The following is an 18502-nucleotide window of genomic DNA, read 5'->3' as shown; positions in this document are numbered from 1 at the left end:
GCCAGGCATGATTTCCTTGCAGTTAAATGCGAGCGCCACCATAGGAACACAAAAAAACGTAGGGAACCTGCGCTACCTGCGCTCTAACTCAGCCGGCTCGCCCGGCGCTTGGACGGTATATGGCGCCCGAAAGTCACGTGGTACGGTTGGGCCAATGAACGCGTCGGCGGCGCGGGGGAAACGAATGCGGTACTCTGAAATTTTTTCCAGTGACTTTAGATAAGGCGCGTGCGTAGCGCCATCTAGGTTATATAAACACAACTACAACGTCTTTTGTTTGCGTAATCTGTTGCTTCAATAGACGAATTAAAGTTTCGAGAAAAAAAGTCTCAGTGTTGCCCGAAAGGCGAAGCATCGATTGCGATAGGAAATTAGTAGATAGTTATGCGAAGTAAGGACAGTAGTTTTATGAGCCGTATAAACTTGTAAACATTCGCTTACTAACTAAATTAACAAGCACGGTGTCACGCGTTCGCCGGCTCACCCTCGCGCGCTTTCGCTGGCGTGCGGCGATGATTTTGTCGCCCTTGCACTTGACAACGGAACCTCATGGGGACGCCGACAACAGAAATGTGTCTGGAGTCTGCAATAATAATAAAACTGACAAACCTCGTGTTTTACTTCACACCGCAACAAGGTGTGCTTCCGTTTCGCGTGCTTGTTCCCACGTCGTGCACGCGCAGATGACTAAACTATGCCACCGCGTTCCAGCGTGCAATCATGCTCTTTGATGTGTCTGCCCCAGTGTTCGTGTAGCACTGACATTTTCCGCTAGTCAGGTGTTCTCAGCGTGCAAAACGGTGCGCTGGGCGAAACGAGGCAAACAGCTTGCGCGCGACGCCGTCAGCGGAAGTGCGCCGCGCAGCAAAAAAAATAGAAAAAAAAGCAGAGGAAAAAAATGAAGGCGGGGCCCGTGAAGTATGAGTCACGCGTTCCTCGAGCTCCGGTATTGGCGGCGAGGAGTTACGGAGTCGCCATCTATCGGAAGCGCCTCGCTGGCGTATTATGAGGGATCACGTGGCGCGCTCCTCATAGGTTTTGCTGTCAGCGCTCACTGAAAACACCATGCGCGAGCTCTTCCGGACATTTCTGTAAGTACTTTCGAAACGAGAGAAGTTCATTACTGTCTAAATAATAATCTTGGACAAACTGAAAGCACACAATCGTTTACAGACGCTATTTCTTTACCAAATACGTACAGTGAACGCCACTGCGCGCGATCGCCGCGATGGAGTCTCCCGAACTGGCTTCTTGCGTGAAAGGTAGGTAAACGCTGAGAGCAAACTATGTGAAATATGTTCTTATAGTGTTTGTATAACTAAATGGAGTGTAATAGAACGAAGCCTCAATGCAGCGATCGCGCAGATTCGCAGCGACCGACTGCGCGTCTGCATGCTTGTCCGCGCACTGTTTCGTTTTCACCGCGCGCGCGTTTTCGCACCGTGCCATGAGATTTAGGCAGCAGAATATGAGCATTTGACAGTATACAAGCAACCATTGTTGCGTGGGCGCTATCACAGCTGTTAAAAAATAATTTCATTGTAGAGACTTCGACGCCTACGGGGACTGTGATGTGCCGTCGCGACGATTCAATCTTTTTTTTCTTCTAAATTCTTTGACCTTTCAATAGTATTTCTCGAGTTGCGTCGCACTGTATGTTTATCGGTGTTCTCAGCGTGCAATTTCCCGCTGCTCCTTTTTTGTAATTTAGCGCATTAATTCATAACACAAACATGACCATATGCCATCCCTACTAAAAAATCCTATTTGTTTTCAAACGGGTTTCATCAAATAGGGTTATGGAACGGGACCCCGTTTGATCCTGTTCAGTCCTGACCTGTTTAAATCCTGTTTATTCCTGTTTAAACCTGACCCGTTTAAATCCTGTTTAAACCTGACCCGTTTAAATCCTGTTTGATCCTGACCCGTTTAAATCCTGTTTAATCCTGACCCGTTTAATCCCGTCCTATCTAACCCAGACCTGTTTGCCCCCTGTTCAGGCCTATATTTTGCTGCATTCATACCTGGTCCTTTCAGAATGGATTGATGTTGCTTAATATAATTTACTCTTAAACCTATTTTGTACATTTGTGTATTTGCGATCAGCATTGAAGAGAAGTAGATCTGCATTATGTTTGCAACAAGAATGCCACTTTCACATGTAGGTTTGCCTGGTACATTGCTTGATACGAAGATAAACACAATTTTCGGCATAAATTGATTAGCACTACCAACACTGATGACATCATGAACAAGTTTTGTATGATCCACGAGTACGTTCTCTATGTATGACCTACAAGAAAATGCACCCTGAAGAAGACTGTACCTCATTTTCATATTTACTACTAGTATGCAAATGTAATTCTTGCAGATTTAGTATTTGTTCGATTACTTGTACTCGTTTTAATGCAGTGCTTTTTGTTGTAATGGTTTGTTCACAAATCCACAGTAAAGCGTAATTTTGGGGTGAAAAATGTCAGGCAAAGTATTGGCATGTACTTGTAAGTGAAAAAGACAAGTATACTTTACGTAGGTATTTCTGTACACCAACTTGAGCTTTCATTAAGCCTGAAGTCATCCGGCTTAAAAAAAAGCATGTCATAAATGTCCCAAGCACTGTTTATTGGACCTTCTAACGGTATTTCGATGCATCCAGTCTGCCGAGAGAAGACCGCTGGAGTGGGTTGCTTGGGTGAGAGCGAGCAGGGCACCTGAAAAAGTAAAGCCAATAATTTATCTTGACTCATGCAACAGGTTGGCACATCGGCAAATTCGCCTATGTTCCCACAGATAAGAAAGGTTCAGCATTCCGGTCATAGGAGATAATGAATAAATCTTATTGAAAAATATGTGGTTTCATGCAATGCCTATGTTTCAAGGGAACATGGAGTACTGTGGGAGAATAAGCTGTCATAATTAGCAGGCGATTGAAGCAATTGTTATAGGAAAAAGATGGACACATCGTTTGATTAGCAATAATTACTAGTATTGAAGCAACAGAATACAAACATGAAATACCTTTAAAAACAACACCGACAGGTTGAGATAATAAATTATTCAGAAACTAAACCCTTCTGCCAGCAAAATACCGTAGTGTACTGGCTTTGACATTGCGCTGCTCAGGCAGAGGGCATGGGATTGAATCCCGGCCACAATGGCTGCATTTAGATGGCAGGGAAATGCCAAAACCCCTATGTAAGGTCTATTGGGTACACGTTAAAGGAGACTAGGGATCCCGCCAACTTGAAGTTATAAAAACCGGGGTAAATTTCGAGATAAGCAAACTCACAAAAGTAGAAGGCCCTGGCCATGCGAAGACCATATAAAGCCTTTTAAGGTAGGTGCCAGCAGCCGCAAAATTTCTTGCAAAAGCGAAATATAGCAGAAGCGGTATTTTTCCGTAGATCACTTTTGCAAGGTATTTTACAACTTGACACCCGACATGTTGGGCATCTACGGGCAACAGCAATTCTTGCACAGATCATAGCAAACACTGTTGCACCTAGGTATACATAGACACATAGGTATAGGTACAGTCGCCGACTCATTTTCCGGACTCCGAAAATTCGGACTTGATTACTCGGTCTGCTTCACGGCACCGCCATTCTCCCCATGGACCATAATGTATAACAACTTCCGAAAGTTCGGTCGCCTTGCAACCTCTCGTCTGATTTTTCGGACACTCCTTGAGCCAACTTGATCGAGAGCACCATGCACCGACTCTGACCGTTGCATGGTTCTACTTGCTGAACGACATTTTTGTTTTGAACGGAGCCTCCTTGCTGCCCCACGAAGTGGCGCTACTGCAAATCCCTGCTCATCATCATCGTCTCTGCCTGGTTTGTAGCTACAGCAGTTCCGGTCTCAGACAATCCAGCAGCTGATTTGTTTGTTTCTTCGTGCACGACGCTGCGAGTAGGCCAGGTTTTTTGTTTGTGCAACTGATGTCGGCGTGACGATGTTTGATGAAGCAAGATGGGCCAATTCATTCCACTAATATCTAGAATAGCTACCTGTAAGCACCAACTACCTTTCAACAACATTTGCAAAGCAAAAAACCTCATCCTGAAAAGTCTGCACATGACGACATCGGTAGCATCATCAGCGTGGGGCCTCAAGATAATTCGGCAAGCCAAGAAATTACTGACAGCACGAGTGCAAGCATGCCAACAGGAAATCAGTGGCTGAATAATGCACCTTCTACCAATTGGTAGACAGTGCATTTTCGCAAAGCCCTAACTATAGAAGATCATTGTTCAGGAGTTCCCGAATGCACAACTCTATGCCATTTTCACACAGACTCTAGGGAAGCACCTCTGCACAGTTGCAAGAAAAAAAGCTAGATGCCCCAAGAGAAATGAGCCCACTCAAGCCATGGAAGTTGTGTTTACCTTGTCTTCCTACAACTACTCAAAACCTAGGACTGCTGTTTTGCACAAGGGAACAAACGTCAACATTGGTGCCTCGCCCAACACAAGTGGTCTGCGCTGTAGAAGGTGCCATAAGTCAGCCCACAGATGAGGCCCACACCAGTGCTGTCAGTGTGCTGTACAAATTGCAGAAGCACAGCCTACAAGCTTGTCTGCCTTAGTGTGATCGCACCAATGAACGAAAACTAACGAATCAAGTTTGTTTCGTGCCGAGAACAGTTGCCTCATGCTGGCTTGGTTTGTTGTGTAGGCATGTAAATAATGAAAAGGCCTGCATCACTATCTCTGAAAAAAAAATCATGTAACAAAGCACGTACAGTACACAGGTACAGTGTCTATCACATACCATTTCGTGCAGTAGAGGCTACATCGGATAAACCGGCCAATGTATAAATGACTGGCAGCGTGACCAAGCAAACTTGATGCATGGGTCAGTTAGCAGTGGTAGTGCACTGCTCTCGGCGCACATGCACCTATGTTTGAAAGCTGCTTGATCGTGACAAAATATAAAGACAAAAGCGCTGGAGAGATATCTGAGGCTTTTCTTATATGTATGACGAGGAACCTAGCGCTAGCTCCCCATGCAGAGAATTACTAGACAGTGAGACTGCTTCTTATCATTGTAAAACAAGTGTCACGCTCACCATGTTTCTGTGCGAACAGCATGTATTCAGATCTATTCTCCCCCTTTCACCTTTTGCACAATATCACTGTGCGAGCAATAATACTGAACTGTTAGTAGCACTCTGTCCTGTTGCCTCCTTTCTTTCCTTGTGAATTGTGTGCTAAATAAGGCTTTTTTTGGTGAAAGAGTGCCAGTTTAACGCATAAACTAGCGTCATGGCACTTTGCAATAAAGGACTGTTATAATTCTCTAAAAATTTGTCCATGCAGAACAGTGTCAAAAGAACACCTTAAAGAAAGAACATGAGTGTATCTATCATAAAGACCAATCCTTGTCTTTTTTCCTTAACATAATTTTCAATACCGATATTGAAGTACAAGCTCACCATATTATATCACCTTGTCAATGAAGCAAGGCACAATGGTGCCCAACTGTCGCGGGACCAACTTGGATGTGGATTTCAGCGCAGATCAGCAACATAGCATGGTCTGCTTACACTTCTTCTCCAGGTCCAGCCATACCTACAGCAGCTATAAAACAAGTGAGCTTAGAATCACAAGCGAAACAATATAAAAAGTGACACTGAACAAAGCAACTTTCGTTAAGCATAAATAGGATCGGAATGCTGACATTATGCCCATAAGTAACTTCACTTTGAGCAACAAAGCATCCAATTTAAGAAAGATTATATGTATCAGCTATCTATGTGAGAAAGATTAATCGAACGCCCTCTATTTGCTATACCCCTCCCCTTATGCATGGATGTCTCCCTGACTGAGTGAGCTGATCCCAGGTATAGTGTAATTAAAGGTTGTCACTTGGTGGGCCAATCCCGATACCATTGCATGACTTGTACAATAATTTTAATGTGTTGTAATGCTGGCCATCCTGCAGGCACTGCAACATTATAGCACCCATAAGGCTAATGGTATTACCTGATAAGGTTAACTAATAGGTGTCCCCAGAAGCATAACTCGGCATGTATACTCGGAGGCCATTATTATAAGAGAAGCAATGGCAGAGGTGAAGCTTTATCCTGTGCCATATGCAAAATGGCCGAGCACGCCCAGCTTCTGGTTACATTCTCACTTGTGACCACTGCAACAGGCTGACTGACATGCGTAACCAGCAGTTTGTAGGACCACATTTTCATACCCTGCAATTTGTTTTACATCTGAAGAGACCATGATGCGCTGCACTCAAGAAGCATTATAAACTGGCAACATTTAAATGCTATGCTGCATGGTTTGTTGCATGCTTTAGGAATTTACTTATTTATTATACACATAGCTCATAGGCTCCAGTTGGAGTATTGCATGAGGTGGCAAGAAAACAAATTCTGAACAAGGAGAACATTCAACAAAACAAGTCAGACCAAAGAAGAAAAAATAACATACTCTCCTAATGGGACTATGTATCTGGCAGCTAGCTTCTAAAAAAGACAATTAGGAATATTTTACTACTGGTAGCGCTTTAGGGGATGGAATGTAGAATTCCAAGCTTCATACACTTTTAAGCTACCTTTCGTGGCTTTTTGTTTTGAACTCCTATTCTCTGTACTATTATAGAAATGAATACCCCCTCCAAAATAAAACAAAGAAAAACATGTAATGCACAGTAATGTAACACAATAATTTAATGCACAACAGTGAATACTTAGAAAAATGTAATTAAGAACATGGAGTCTATGTGGGCACAGATGTTAGAAGTCTACATGAAAGCATAATAATAAAGGTGGGCAAAGCATTTATGCTTTTGTCGGGCAAGCTGCAGCAAGACATACAGGTAAAGCATGCCTCACAACACAGTCCCTAAAAATATCTGTCACAATACAGTGAGTAGGTATATCATGCATATCTACAATAGCTCCTAATTATATTTAACTCAGAGGGGGCTACCTATGTAACTTGATCAAACTGAAGGTAGGCCAAATTCTAAATATACGATTCAAGTAGACAGAAAATGGACGTTATGAAAATGCATCTACAGCAAAAGTGTTGTACATTATTGTTGTACATTATGTCATACCTGCCAACCTGTGAACATAATATTTTGTAAAAATGCTGCAGACACTAAATTCTTTGTTGGGGACATAGCACACATTATTTTAAAGCTTGCTCTCAGCACCCCCATTGTTGCATACACACACACATTATTAATAAAGGGAAAATCGCACATCTACCCGCTCGTAGCAATTGCTACAAAAGAAACCCGTACGGATTCCTCGAAAGGAAAGCCTCACAATTGAAAAAAAGAAACCGTCCAGGTCTGGGACTCAAACCCGGGACCACCGCCTTTCCGGGACAGCCGCTTTACCATCTAAGATAACCAGGCGGCTAGCAGATGGCCGGGCCAAGTCGAATTTGTCGACAACATGAAGCAAAGGCAAGGGTCTGACGTAATAGTTCTGCGGAAAGGCGCAAGGTGTAGAGAAGTAATTAATAAAGGAGAAAAAAATATTATGTCAAACCCTTGCTTTTGCTTCGCGTTGTCAAGTAATTCGACTTCGCCCTGCCATGTGCTAGCCAGCTGGTTATCTCAGATGGTAGAGTGGCTGCTGCGGTAGTCCCGGGTTCGAGTCCCGGACCAGGACGAATTTTTCTTCAACTGTGCGGCTTTCTTTTTGAGGAACACATACAGGTTTCCTTTGTTGCAAATGGTACGAGCGGGTGGATGTCTGATTTTCCCTTTATTAATTACTTCTCTCCACCTCGTGTGTTTGCGCAGAACTATTACGTCACACACACATTATCAACCATTATTTAACTTGTCGTGCAGCACGAAAAGCAGCAGCGAACTTGAAACCAGTAACTGACATTTTTTTTTAGATTACAGAGCTTTACGCTGCTTCAGGAATTTATCTGACTAAACTTCCTAAAAGCACGTGCCCCTCTGATGTTCTCGTTAGAGATATTGCATCGCTAATAATAAAGCAGTACAAGTACCATTATAATTAATTTTTTACATGCATTTTAACAATGTCATACCGTCAATCTCTCAACAGCTTTAAAACATCTTAACCAACACAACTTCATTGTCTTTCTAAAATGACATTAATAAAATTGTAAAATGAGCCCACATTTGTAAACCCACGAAAAATTCAGGAGTTTCCAAATATGGATGATACCAACAAAATCTGCAGCTCTTGTAAGTGGCAGCAACTGCTTTGCACACACCTTGTCACAGCATGCACATCAGGTACTTTTCCGTGCTGTTGAGGCTGCAGAAGTGCCGCAGGTGCATATGTGGAGGTGCCTCTGGTTCACAAAATCTTGCCATCCCTAAACAATAATAAATACTTATTTATTGTAATCCCTGCTGAAACTGCAAACTTGTGATATAAAAAGATCACGTCATAGTTTGAAAAAAGTCTCATACAACCAGTTACATGAAGCTGCAACTGGTTGTGCAAATATCTGATTGTAACATCACAGGCGGTTAAATAACACGTAAATCGAACTGTAGAGAACATGAATCTACTATGAAAAGGTTCACACAAACGTACAGCTGTATAACGTGAAATGTGAATTGTACTATCAAAAAATTCCTTAGGACATGAAAAGCGTTCCAAAACCTAACTTGTCTATGCGGCGCAACAAAGCACTGCTCCCAAAGGACGATGCGCTTAAAATTACAACAGACCACCTCATTTCTGGAGAGACAATACAGAAAAGAGAAAGATTTTTCGATTAAAAAGAAACATTGCTTATGTAATTTCGGCTTCTCTGCTAGATCGGAATCCTTTACAAGTACACGAAAACACACAGGACACTAATACACGTCATCTGACGACACACTATAAACAGAAGAATTTCCATACAAGCTAAAAATCTGGCCATGCGTCGACGAAGAAATCGGGTGCTATCTCGCGCAGCTGTTAGCTGTGACGACGACACATCGACGTACTACTTCTAGAAATGACTATACCATTTCTTAATGAAAAATTATGTACACAAACAGTAACTTTCTTTGCTTGAATTTTTGTGCCCATTTAGATCAAGGAACCACCCGCGCTAGCGTGCTTCATAGGTGAAAGTAAATAAACCACAGATAGAGCTGTTGGTAACATGAATACGTTTTAGGGCAATTTCCATGGAACTTTTTGCTAAATGTGCACTGCGACATGAAGAACAACCATTTGAAAAGCACATTTATAATTCTTGCTGCTTTACAAATCCGGATCCGGTTGTTGTACGGATCTTGCGATACGTACAACAACGCACACTTCACGAAGCATAGACAGGAAGAATGCGCGCAAGCGCCGGACTTACCTTTCTAGGCGTACTCGGAAAACGCTCCTTTTAGCGCCACAGGTGCCGCGGCATCGACTGCACCAACGGTCCTTCCGGCGCACACACTGTTGAATTGCGGATCAACTACAGGACGTAAGAGCACAACTTTCACCAAATTCTTCCGTACAGCGCGATACGATGCGACAGTGCCAGAGGAGGAGATCCTGTTCATGAGCCCGGAACAAAGGAAGCGCGAAGGGTCATATCTTCGACATCGGCGCACCACACGAAGGATACTGCGGGCTACATTACGCGGTACCAGGGGTTTTATGATTCTCAATGCATACAAAATGCACCACAATTTCTCTCGGCACAGCGTACACACGATTAAACAACTACATCGGACGGCGTCAATGCAGCAAGCACTCACATGTGGCGACAACTGAGGACGGCAAAATAATATCACCTGTAACTTTACCGGCGCTACCTGTGCTGCCATCTGTAGGCCGCCACCGAAAGCGACCGTGCTTTCGGTGATCTCATGGATGGTGACGGCGTTGTATTTCGATGTTATGCGAGTCGTACAGCGTCTTGTACGACGTGTTTCAGCAACGTTGCTTTTAATAGAGAGGACAGCAATCTGCGTATACGCCGTATAGACGTCTCACCCACTTGAAAAACACAACAGCAAATTTTCAGTCTGTCGTATTTTGGGACGTTGTGACTGTCGTTCTGTTCTCTGTAGTGTGACGCCCTGTAGTCGAAAATTCTGTAGTTCCTGATCAATATTTGATTAAAAATTGACAGAGGTCATTTTAAGGTTATGTAAAATTATTAATACGAAATAAAATAAAAAAATGAAAGTAGAAAAAAAATGCCCTTTGCCTAGGATTTGAACTTTGGACCTGACGGTTCCGAGACAAGCATCTTACCACTGCACCACGCCGAACATCACTGCTGTGCATGTTGAAGCTATGTCAAGAGTGTAAATTGCTGTCTGGGTTGCTGTTTACATTTGCATTTTAAAAGCCACGATGCGCTTTCACTTCACCGCGTCAACTGCCGCATCTCTAGATGAGCAAAAGTGTTGTTACCATCGACAGGTACATCGTGGAGTGCTAGACCATCGATTTTGCTGTAACGATATCCATATTTCATACGAAATTCAGAAACAGACAACGGTGACCGGGGACACTGAGGGTTGTTACTTGCTAATTTCGACAGTTGTCTCTTGCTCTTTACACTTTTGAGCTCGCATATAATTCGTGTGTTCAATACAATATAGCTACATAAACACTCGTGGGTGAGTCTTCATCTCGACAGAATACTGGCTTCTCACGGCAGCGCTGTACCAGATTAATGAGACCCGAGCGAGACAGCTTTTCACGCAACTTTGTGGAACAATCCAAAACTTCTTTCCCGCTTCGCATATGCTTGTGCAATATTTCTGGGAAATTAACTAATGTGTCAGTGTAACCGCACATGTAAGTCCACAGGCCTGTGTGCCCCATCTTACCAAATAAAACAAAGCGGATACGCAGCCATTCCCGCAGATGGTATGATTTTGATCAGCGGCCGATTTTGAGGAGGCCGGTAGGGCGTTGCTGGTGCCGCGTCGTCACGGCACAATTATAACAATTGGCAACGTCGACTTTAATGCCGGTGTCGGTGCTATCAGTACTGCCGGCTCCAAAGAAGCACGATTGAATACCGCGCAAGAAAAAAAGTACAGTGTACACCACCGATGCGAAGCTGACATTTTAAAGGGCCGCGACGGAAAGTGCTTCTGTTGCGACTTCAGAACTCTTGGCCGTCGCGACCGAATGTTTCTGTTGCGACGTCAGAATCGCTGTCGTAACGTCAGAAATGTCTGTCGCAACTTCAGAAACGTTAGGAACTTCTGTCGTACAACAGAAATTGCTGTAGTTGCAGCAGGAATTCCTGTGTCTTTTTCAACTGGGCAGGACCGGGAATCGGTTTGAAATTCGCAGCTAGCATATCGCAGTTTGGTCTGTGAATGTTCCGAGGTGGTCACGCAATTTCTGTAGAGCTTGATAATGGCCCCAATTTAGCACTAGGGGCTAAATTGTCAGGATGTCGAACAATAAAAAGTTCCTCCCCAGTTCTATTCAAGCATTAAACTCGTATGCATGATACCATCCAGTATGGTTGCCACAAAGCTCCAGAATAAACCAGCTTTTGTGCCAAACAGGCGACCCTATATGGTGCCACTGTGTCCAGTATAAGCCAGTTTAGTTGCAAACAGGGCCCCTGTTAAGACCCATTTCTGCTTGAACTGGTCGTGCCTATACCTGCTTGCATGCCAAACGGGACCCCGCTCAGCCCTGTTCATGTGTGAACTGGTCCAGTTTATACCTGTTTGCATGCCAAACGGGACCCCGTTCAGACCTGTTCGTGTGTAAACTGGTCCAGTTTATACCTGTTTGCATGCCAAACGGGACCCCGTTCAAACCTGTTCGTGTGTAAACTGGTCCTGTTTATACCTGTTTGTTGCTAAACAGGTCCCTGTTAAAACCAGTTTAAACCTGTATAACCCAGTTTGAATTTAAATAGGATTTTCCAATAGGGATGCTTTCCTTAAATGTGCTTCTTACCGCTGCCTTTCCACTCCACTGAACTTGCCAGTATCTATAGCATCGACAAGTTCATAGACCAAACCGTCACGACATTAGTCGAGCAGCGGACTCGGGCGAGCGTGTCAGTGCGCGTTTTCAGAACATCGCAGACCGGGCGCCGTAGCAGAAATCTTCCTCGCGTCTGTGCTTGCTGCATACCCGAGTTGTAGCCGATGACTGTTTGCCGGTTTTATGTTTCGCCAGCCAAGCTTCACGCAGCTTCTTGTCCTGCGGCTACGTGTGAATAAGGCTGACACCGGCCTCCGTTACGTGCGTCCGGCCCTGCGGCGCCGAGCAGTAGCCTACCATGTTGCGCGCCTTCAAAGGCAGCCACTACCCATTGTAGTGCTTTCAAGTGTTGTAAAGGAGACACTCGAAGCGGGAAAATTTCGCCACTAAATGAGGACCGCAGCGTACGAGGGAATTTAAACTCGTTTTCAGCTCGCTTCGGCGCGACCGAAGCAGCCGACGCGGCCGCTATGTCCACGTGATCCCTCCTAGCACGTCACGCCGACAGTGGCGCCAGCTTTTCCAGTGGTGGAGCTCGAGGCCAATAGGAGAAAGCAGGGATGCGGAACGCTAGACAGGGCAAGTCGAGAGAGTGTCCATGTTGGCGGTGCATGACGCTCGCCTCCTGAAATCATGGGTTCGTCGCACTCAAGTATTTCTATCTCGCCTATTAATCAACCAATTTGAAAAACTCTTGCGGCAGAACTCTCCCTAGAGGGCACGCATAAACTTCCAGCGTATAACCCAAGTTTGTTGTGTGGCCTGGTGAGGGGCCCTTTAAGACCAGTCCCCAGTGCAAAATAGCAACACACTGAGTTGCTATATCGGAACTTGCGGTAAATGCCCTCGCTAATGGTTCCGAGAAAAGCGCTGCACATTGTGCGCACGTTCCTCTCAGTTCTCAGAAGCGTGAGAATACTTCCACCGCATTTCTCGCACTGCAGTGCCCATCATGTGCTTCAGAAAAGGCCAATAAAAAAAAAGATATAGCGCAACATGCCTTAGCAGGCTAGGAAAGACAAGAAAATACACAATCGGTACACGTAGGCTGCGACATTATATACAGACACGGCATCATTATTGGAAGGAGGTTTGCGTCGTAAGTTGGCTCAGGTGTCAAAGTACAGGTTTGCTCTATATATTTAAAAAAGTCTATCAAGGGAACCTGTGGCATATCGCAGCCAACTTTACAAAGCACGTGCTCATACTTTACACCATCGTGGTCCCCTCTATTGCACGCGTGCGTCTTCTAAGGAGTGCCTGTATAGTGCTGAGCTAGCGCGTGCTTCAGTATCCACTGGATAAGGGCGTTTGCGGCTTACCGTTAGTTCGTTAATTTTCGCTCATTTCGTTGCAATCACAGCAGCCTGATATTTGCGATGGTGGGATTAAATTGAAAGTGGACCTTATTTTCCGATGATGCAATGCGTCCGTCTAAACGCAAACCCAAATTCGTAAATCGCGATCCTCCCCCTTTTTGTTTCACGCCTCTCCACCATTTTGCATGAGAGCGTAAAAAGTACGTGAGCGGTCTGTTAAGAAAGCTGTCATGCAACTCCGAGCGAAGTATTCTGCCGGCTTTTGTCCAGCAGTTTCCTTGTTAGGCGATCTCTGAACGACTCTCTGTCCGGCGGTACAGCGATGCATACGGCGTGTGCACGCAACTGCAGTCGCTCGATTGGATGGTCAGTACTCAAAGCGCTGCTATGCGCACGGATATTACAGGGAACACCGCAAGCCGCATGGGACAACGACCTTGACGACGTCCCTTGCCGTCGCCTAGTTGTCACGCCGAATTGAGAACACAGGTTGTAAAGGCAGCATACTTGTGGATTTATGTAGAACACCAAAAGAAGCAAACAGCTCGCGTCTGTGTCTTTTGGAGCCCGTGCATACGTCCATAGACGTCCGCACGCCAAGTTTCATCCTAGACTCCAGCGCTCATTTCCCCCCTGGCAGAACGATTTCACCTCCAACGGGTGTAGGTTTCCGCCGCTTCCCTTCACGATCGCGCCCACGTTGAGTTCGCGCGCAGCAGTCTCTTGTTTGCGACGGCGCCTCTTCGGATGACCGGAAATTATTATTGTGTCCTTAACTGTCACGACAGCAATGTAAACACGAAAGGGTTGATGCCACCAGTGAAATTTTGCCGATTCACAAGAAAATGGTACGAAAAAAGCAGACGAAAGACATGGATCATTGCGGTGCGCCGAACGAAGTAAACAACTGACAAACGAAGCGAGCTCGTTCATTGATCACTCCTGAGTGTATGACGGTTTTTATATGCAACCCACATGAATTTAATAGTTACTCGGTATATAATCCTTTTATTCACATAGACTTTCAGTTGCTCGACCAGCGCTTGTCCTGTCTTCTTTCTCGTGTTTCGTTTGTGTGTGCGCTGCCCAAGAATGGAAACCACTAGCTTCTATTGTATGCGCTAGCAGTGGCCGAAGTTCACGCGTGCCGAGAAATTGAATATGTGCACGATGCATTGAACATGACCGGAGTTCATTCCCGCTTCTCCACTGCACCGATCGATCGAGTTACTGGACGATACACGCCCGCGTCTTGGTTGCGCCGGCATTGCTGAAGCAGAAATGATTACTGATTCTTTCAACTTCCGTCTCTTGAGCACAGTTAAAAAATGGCCAAGCTATTTACATTGCTGCCTCTATTCGATATTGTAGAGGACGTACTAGTTAAAATTGTGTGCGCATGTCGTACTTGCGTTATGCAGCGATACATTTTGTTTATTTTCGCACAGTGTCGATGGAAGTCCGTTGTCGCCATCAGAGACAACACGGATTTGTAGCAAACATTTTGTGAAACTGCAAAAATGACTTTAGCTCGTATGTGTCGTATGTATGTGCCGCTTCGTATGTGCCGACGATTTTTCCGGCGGCACATACGATGTCGTTCCCAATTACCTGCTCAGCGTCACTTACATGGCTAAACAGACGTTGTCCTTTCGCCGCATTGCAGCCATAAAAATAATCGTCAAGCGTACAGGTCTTATCAAAGGCAAATAGAAGCGTGTACAGTCTGTTTCACACTTAGGGGAAAACTCGGAACGCATTGCAACGCGATGCGGCAAGCAATGGAGTCGTGCGGCGGCAGCAGCTCGAGCAGGCGCAGACGCTCGAGGGGCGGAGTCGTGATCTGCGTCGTCTGCTACGGCGGCGCGCGCTGTTCGCATTGTCGGGAAGCGTGCTACTGTGAGGGGCAGTGCACCGATTTCATCGGTACTGCGGGAACTGAGCTCACATTCTTTACTAAACCTTGTGCGACGCCGAATTCTGAGCCTTTATTGGCGATAATGGAGCTCCACAAACTTCTTTTGACAGCATGCTTCGATTGTTCTTTCGAAAGGCCGGGGTACTAAGCGCGTGCACGTATATTTCTTCACTGTGTGTGCTACCGTAATAAGCAGCGACAAAACGCACGAAGATGTGCGCGCAACGTGCTCAGTCTTTATTAGACTCGAAAGGAAAACAAAGAACGCAACAATGATAACTATGGGGGTCGAACACAATGAAACAAACGGATACGATTAAAGGAATGTTTAAGGTTAAGACAATGAGCTGGAAGTGATTTTCTCGACAATTATTCTCTGCACCAAACAGACCCTGCCCGCCGGCGGGGAATTGGACACGTCACGCTCCGAACTACAGTCAGTATCTCGTCATGTCCCCAGCGGCAGCGATGACAGCGCTCATCCTGGAAAGCAGTGAAGTGTAGAGTGACTTGATCGGGGATGTGTTCATTCGCAGCATGTCTCAGTCGCTGACGATGGTGGATCGAAGCCTATCCTCGGGCGACTGATAGAGGAGATGGTGCGCCAGCGATACCTTGAACGAGCCCCAGAAATGTTAAATGATGTTAGCGCCCAGGGAATGAGGCGGCCACTCCAAGAGAGTGACAGCGTGCTCTTCCAGCAGTTCTTGCACAACGCGAGCAGTGTGGATCGGCGGCCTATCGTGTTAGAATATATAGTCGCCTTCCAGGAACGGGCCGTCAAGAACGTATGGAATCGGTACGTCGTCTATGACTGCCCTGCACCTTTCAGCGATGAACTTACCTTCGAGGCGTACCAGTGGGCGTCGCACAACGCTTAGTTAATAATACCGGCTCACTTCACGTAGTAACGATGCGATCGGCGCACTGCAACTGATAGTAGAACGCTTCCAGACAATGCGGCCAGCGCGCGCCGCCGTAGCAGACGACGCCGTTCAAGACCCCGCCCCTCGAGCACCCCAGCCTGCGCGAGCTGCTGCCGCCGCCTGACTCAAGCGCTCGTCGCATCGCGATGCAATGCGCTCCGAGTTTTCCCCTAAGTGTGAAACAGACTGTACATCGTCCTTCGAATAAAACGTCCAGGCACGCACACGTAGGCACACACCCGTAGGCACACACCGCGCGCGGTACGAAGCGTGCCCAAACAAGCGCAGTGCAAGAGGCAATAAAGGCGGTGCGAACGAGAGATGGGAGAGGCGCACCACCCGCTAGTTGAATTTCGCCCCGCATGCGGCGCTCTCAACGCCGGCGCAGCAGAATATAAATAAAAGAATAACAGAATATAAATATCCCGGTATATGGATAAACGAAGGCAATATATGTATGGAAACACAGGAAAAAACAATAACAGTGAAGGGGAAGAGAAATGCAGCCATAAAGAAGCACAGAGCGCTATGGGGATACAATAGGTACGAGGTCCTCCGAGGTATGTGGAAAGGTGTAATGGTTCCAGGACTTACTTTTGGAAATGCGGTTGTTTGCTTTAAATCAGGGGTACAATCAGGACTCGACGGGAACCAAAGGTCAGTGGGTCGCCTCGCACTGGGCGCTCACGGGAAGACTACAAATGAAGCTGTGCAGGGTGATATGGGCTAGACTAGTTTTGAAGTGAGGGAAGCTCACAGTAAAATTGAGTATGAAGAACGGCTGAGGAATAGGGAAGAAAGTAAATCGTCTGGGAGAGTGTTCAGGTATCTGTATACGAAAAACATTGATTCACAGTGGAGGAAAAGAACTAGCATGCTTACCAGCAAGTATGCGGCCTGTAGGGTGGGCAACACAGCAAAAAGAAGGTCAAGCGGAAAGTCGGAGAGGCCGAAATAATCTCATGGTTGGCGGCAATGGAAAAGAAACCTGCCATGAGTAACTACTTAAGAAGAAAAAACGAAATTAGGAAAGAAACAATTTATGGTAACTCAAAGGGAAGCTGATTACTTTTCGAAGCAAGATCGGTATGCCTCAGAACACGCACCTATAAAGCGAGATATAAGACGGAAGAAGAAGCATGTACTTGCTGCGGTAAAGCTAGGTAGACTAAAAAGCATGTTTTATTAGAATGTGAAGACGTCTACCCAGCGGTAGATTTAGGCGCCACTGGCCTCCTTGAAGCCCTTGGATTCAGAGAGAGCAGTGTAAAAGTAAACATGTCCGCAGTAGGCATTAGTAAGAGGCGATTGGAGGATTGGTGGAAGAAAACTAAGGAAACGACAGAAAACGGAGACGTACAAAAGCACAGTTCGCAATAGGGGATCAGAAAATTTGGTTGTGGGATTTCATAGTGTTTTCTTTTTCTTTTTTTTATTGTTTAACCTAGGTAGGACATTATGCAGTATAATAGCAAGAGCTTGGTGGCGCAAACCACCGCCCCGTTCCAAAGGGGACGCTCATAACATCCATCCATCCATCCATCCAGCAGTGCCGCTCGCGTTGCCGTTCTTCGCGAGCTCGACTACTCGACTACTCGACTACTCGCGAGCTCGACTACTGGAAAAGCTAGCGCCACCGTCGGCGTAACGTGGCATGAGGGATCACGTGGACACAGCGGCCACGTTGGCTGCTTCCGAAGCGGCGAAGCGAGCTGAAAACTAAAGTTTAATGTCCCACCTGCGCCGCGGTTCTGATTAAGTGGTGAGGCTTTACCGCCTTGGGTGTCAGCTTGACAACATTTGTAAGTACTATAATAGGTAGGGGCTGCCTTTGGAGGCGTGCAGCATGGTAGGGTACTGCTCGGTGCCGCAGAGCAAGACGCACGTAACGGAGCCCGGTGTCAGCCTTATTCACATGTAGCCACAGGGCAAGGAGCTGCGTGAAGCTTGGCTGGCGAAACTTAGAACCGGCAGACAGCCATCGGCTACAACTCGGGTATGCAGCAAGCACAGACGCGGGGAACATTTCTGCTACGGCGCCAAGACTGCGCGATGTTCGGTGAGTAGCAGAAAACGCGCACTGAGACGCTCGCCTGCACCCGCTGCCCGGCTAATGTCATGACGGTTTGGTCTATGAACTTGTTGATGCTACATACTGGCAAGTTCACGGGAACGGAAAGGGAGCGGTAAGACGCACATTAAAAAAAGGCATGGCATATGGTCATGTTTGTATTATGAATTAATGCACTGGATTACGAAAAGGAAGCAGAGGGAAATCGTACGCTGAGAACACGGATAAACATACAGTGCGACGCAACTTGAGTAATAATATTGAAATGTCCAAGAATTTAGAAGACAAAGAAAGATTGAATAGTCGCGACGGCACATCACAGTCGCCGTAGCTAGG

At 45.9% G+C, this 18502-nt stretch overlaps 1 protein-coding gene and 1 long non-coding RNA gene across 6 annotated transcripts in view; one reads left to right on the top strand and one right to left on the bottom strand.

Annotated features, from left to right (window-relative positions):
• The window catches only part of LanB2 (laminin subunit gamma-1), a 335820-nt gene that overhangs the window by 273170 nt on the left and 44148 nt on the right, over positions 1–18502 (top strand). The gene's annotated exons all lie outside the window — the stretch shown is intronic.
• On the bottom strand, positions 2602–10224 carry LOC126518640 (uncharacterized). Of its 2 annotated transcripts, XR_007596440.3 has the most exons (4): positions 9327–10224; positions 8232–8336; positions 5441–5585; positions 2602–2711 (listed from the first exon to the last, which is right to left on the bottom strand). It is a non-coding gene; the product is annotated as an uncharacterized lncRNA (long non-coding RNA). The 2 variants fall into 2 exon arrangements; XR_008609932.2 differs by lacking the exon at positions 9327–10224 and having other exon boundaries at positions 8232–9273.

The sequence above is a fragment of the Dermacentor andersoni genome, chromosome 1 (assembly GCF_023375885.2).
Source record: "Dermacentor andersoni chromosome 1, qqDerAnde1_hic_scaffold, whole genome shotgun sequence".
Taxonomy (NCBI): Eukaryota; Metazoa; Arthropoda; class Arachnida; order Ixodida; family Ixodidae; genus Dermacentor; species Dermacentor andersoni.
The sequence above is the reverse complement of the archived record's forward strand: the minus strand, read 5'-3'. Positions and strand labels throughout refer to the sequence as shown.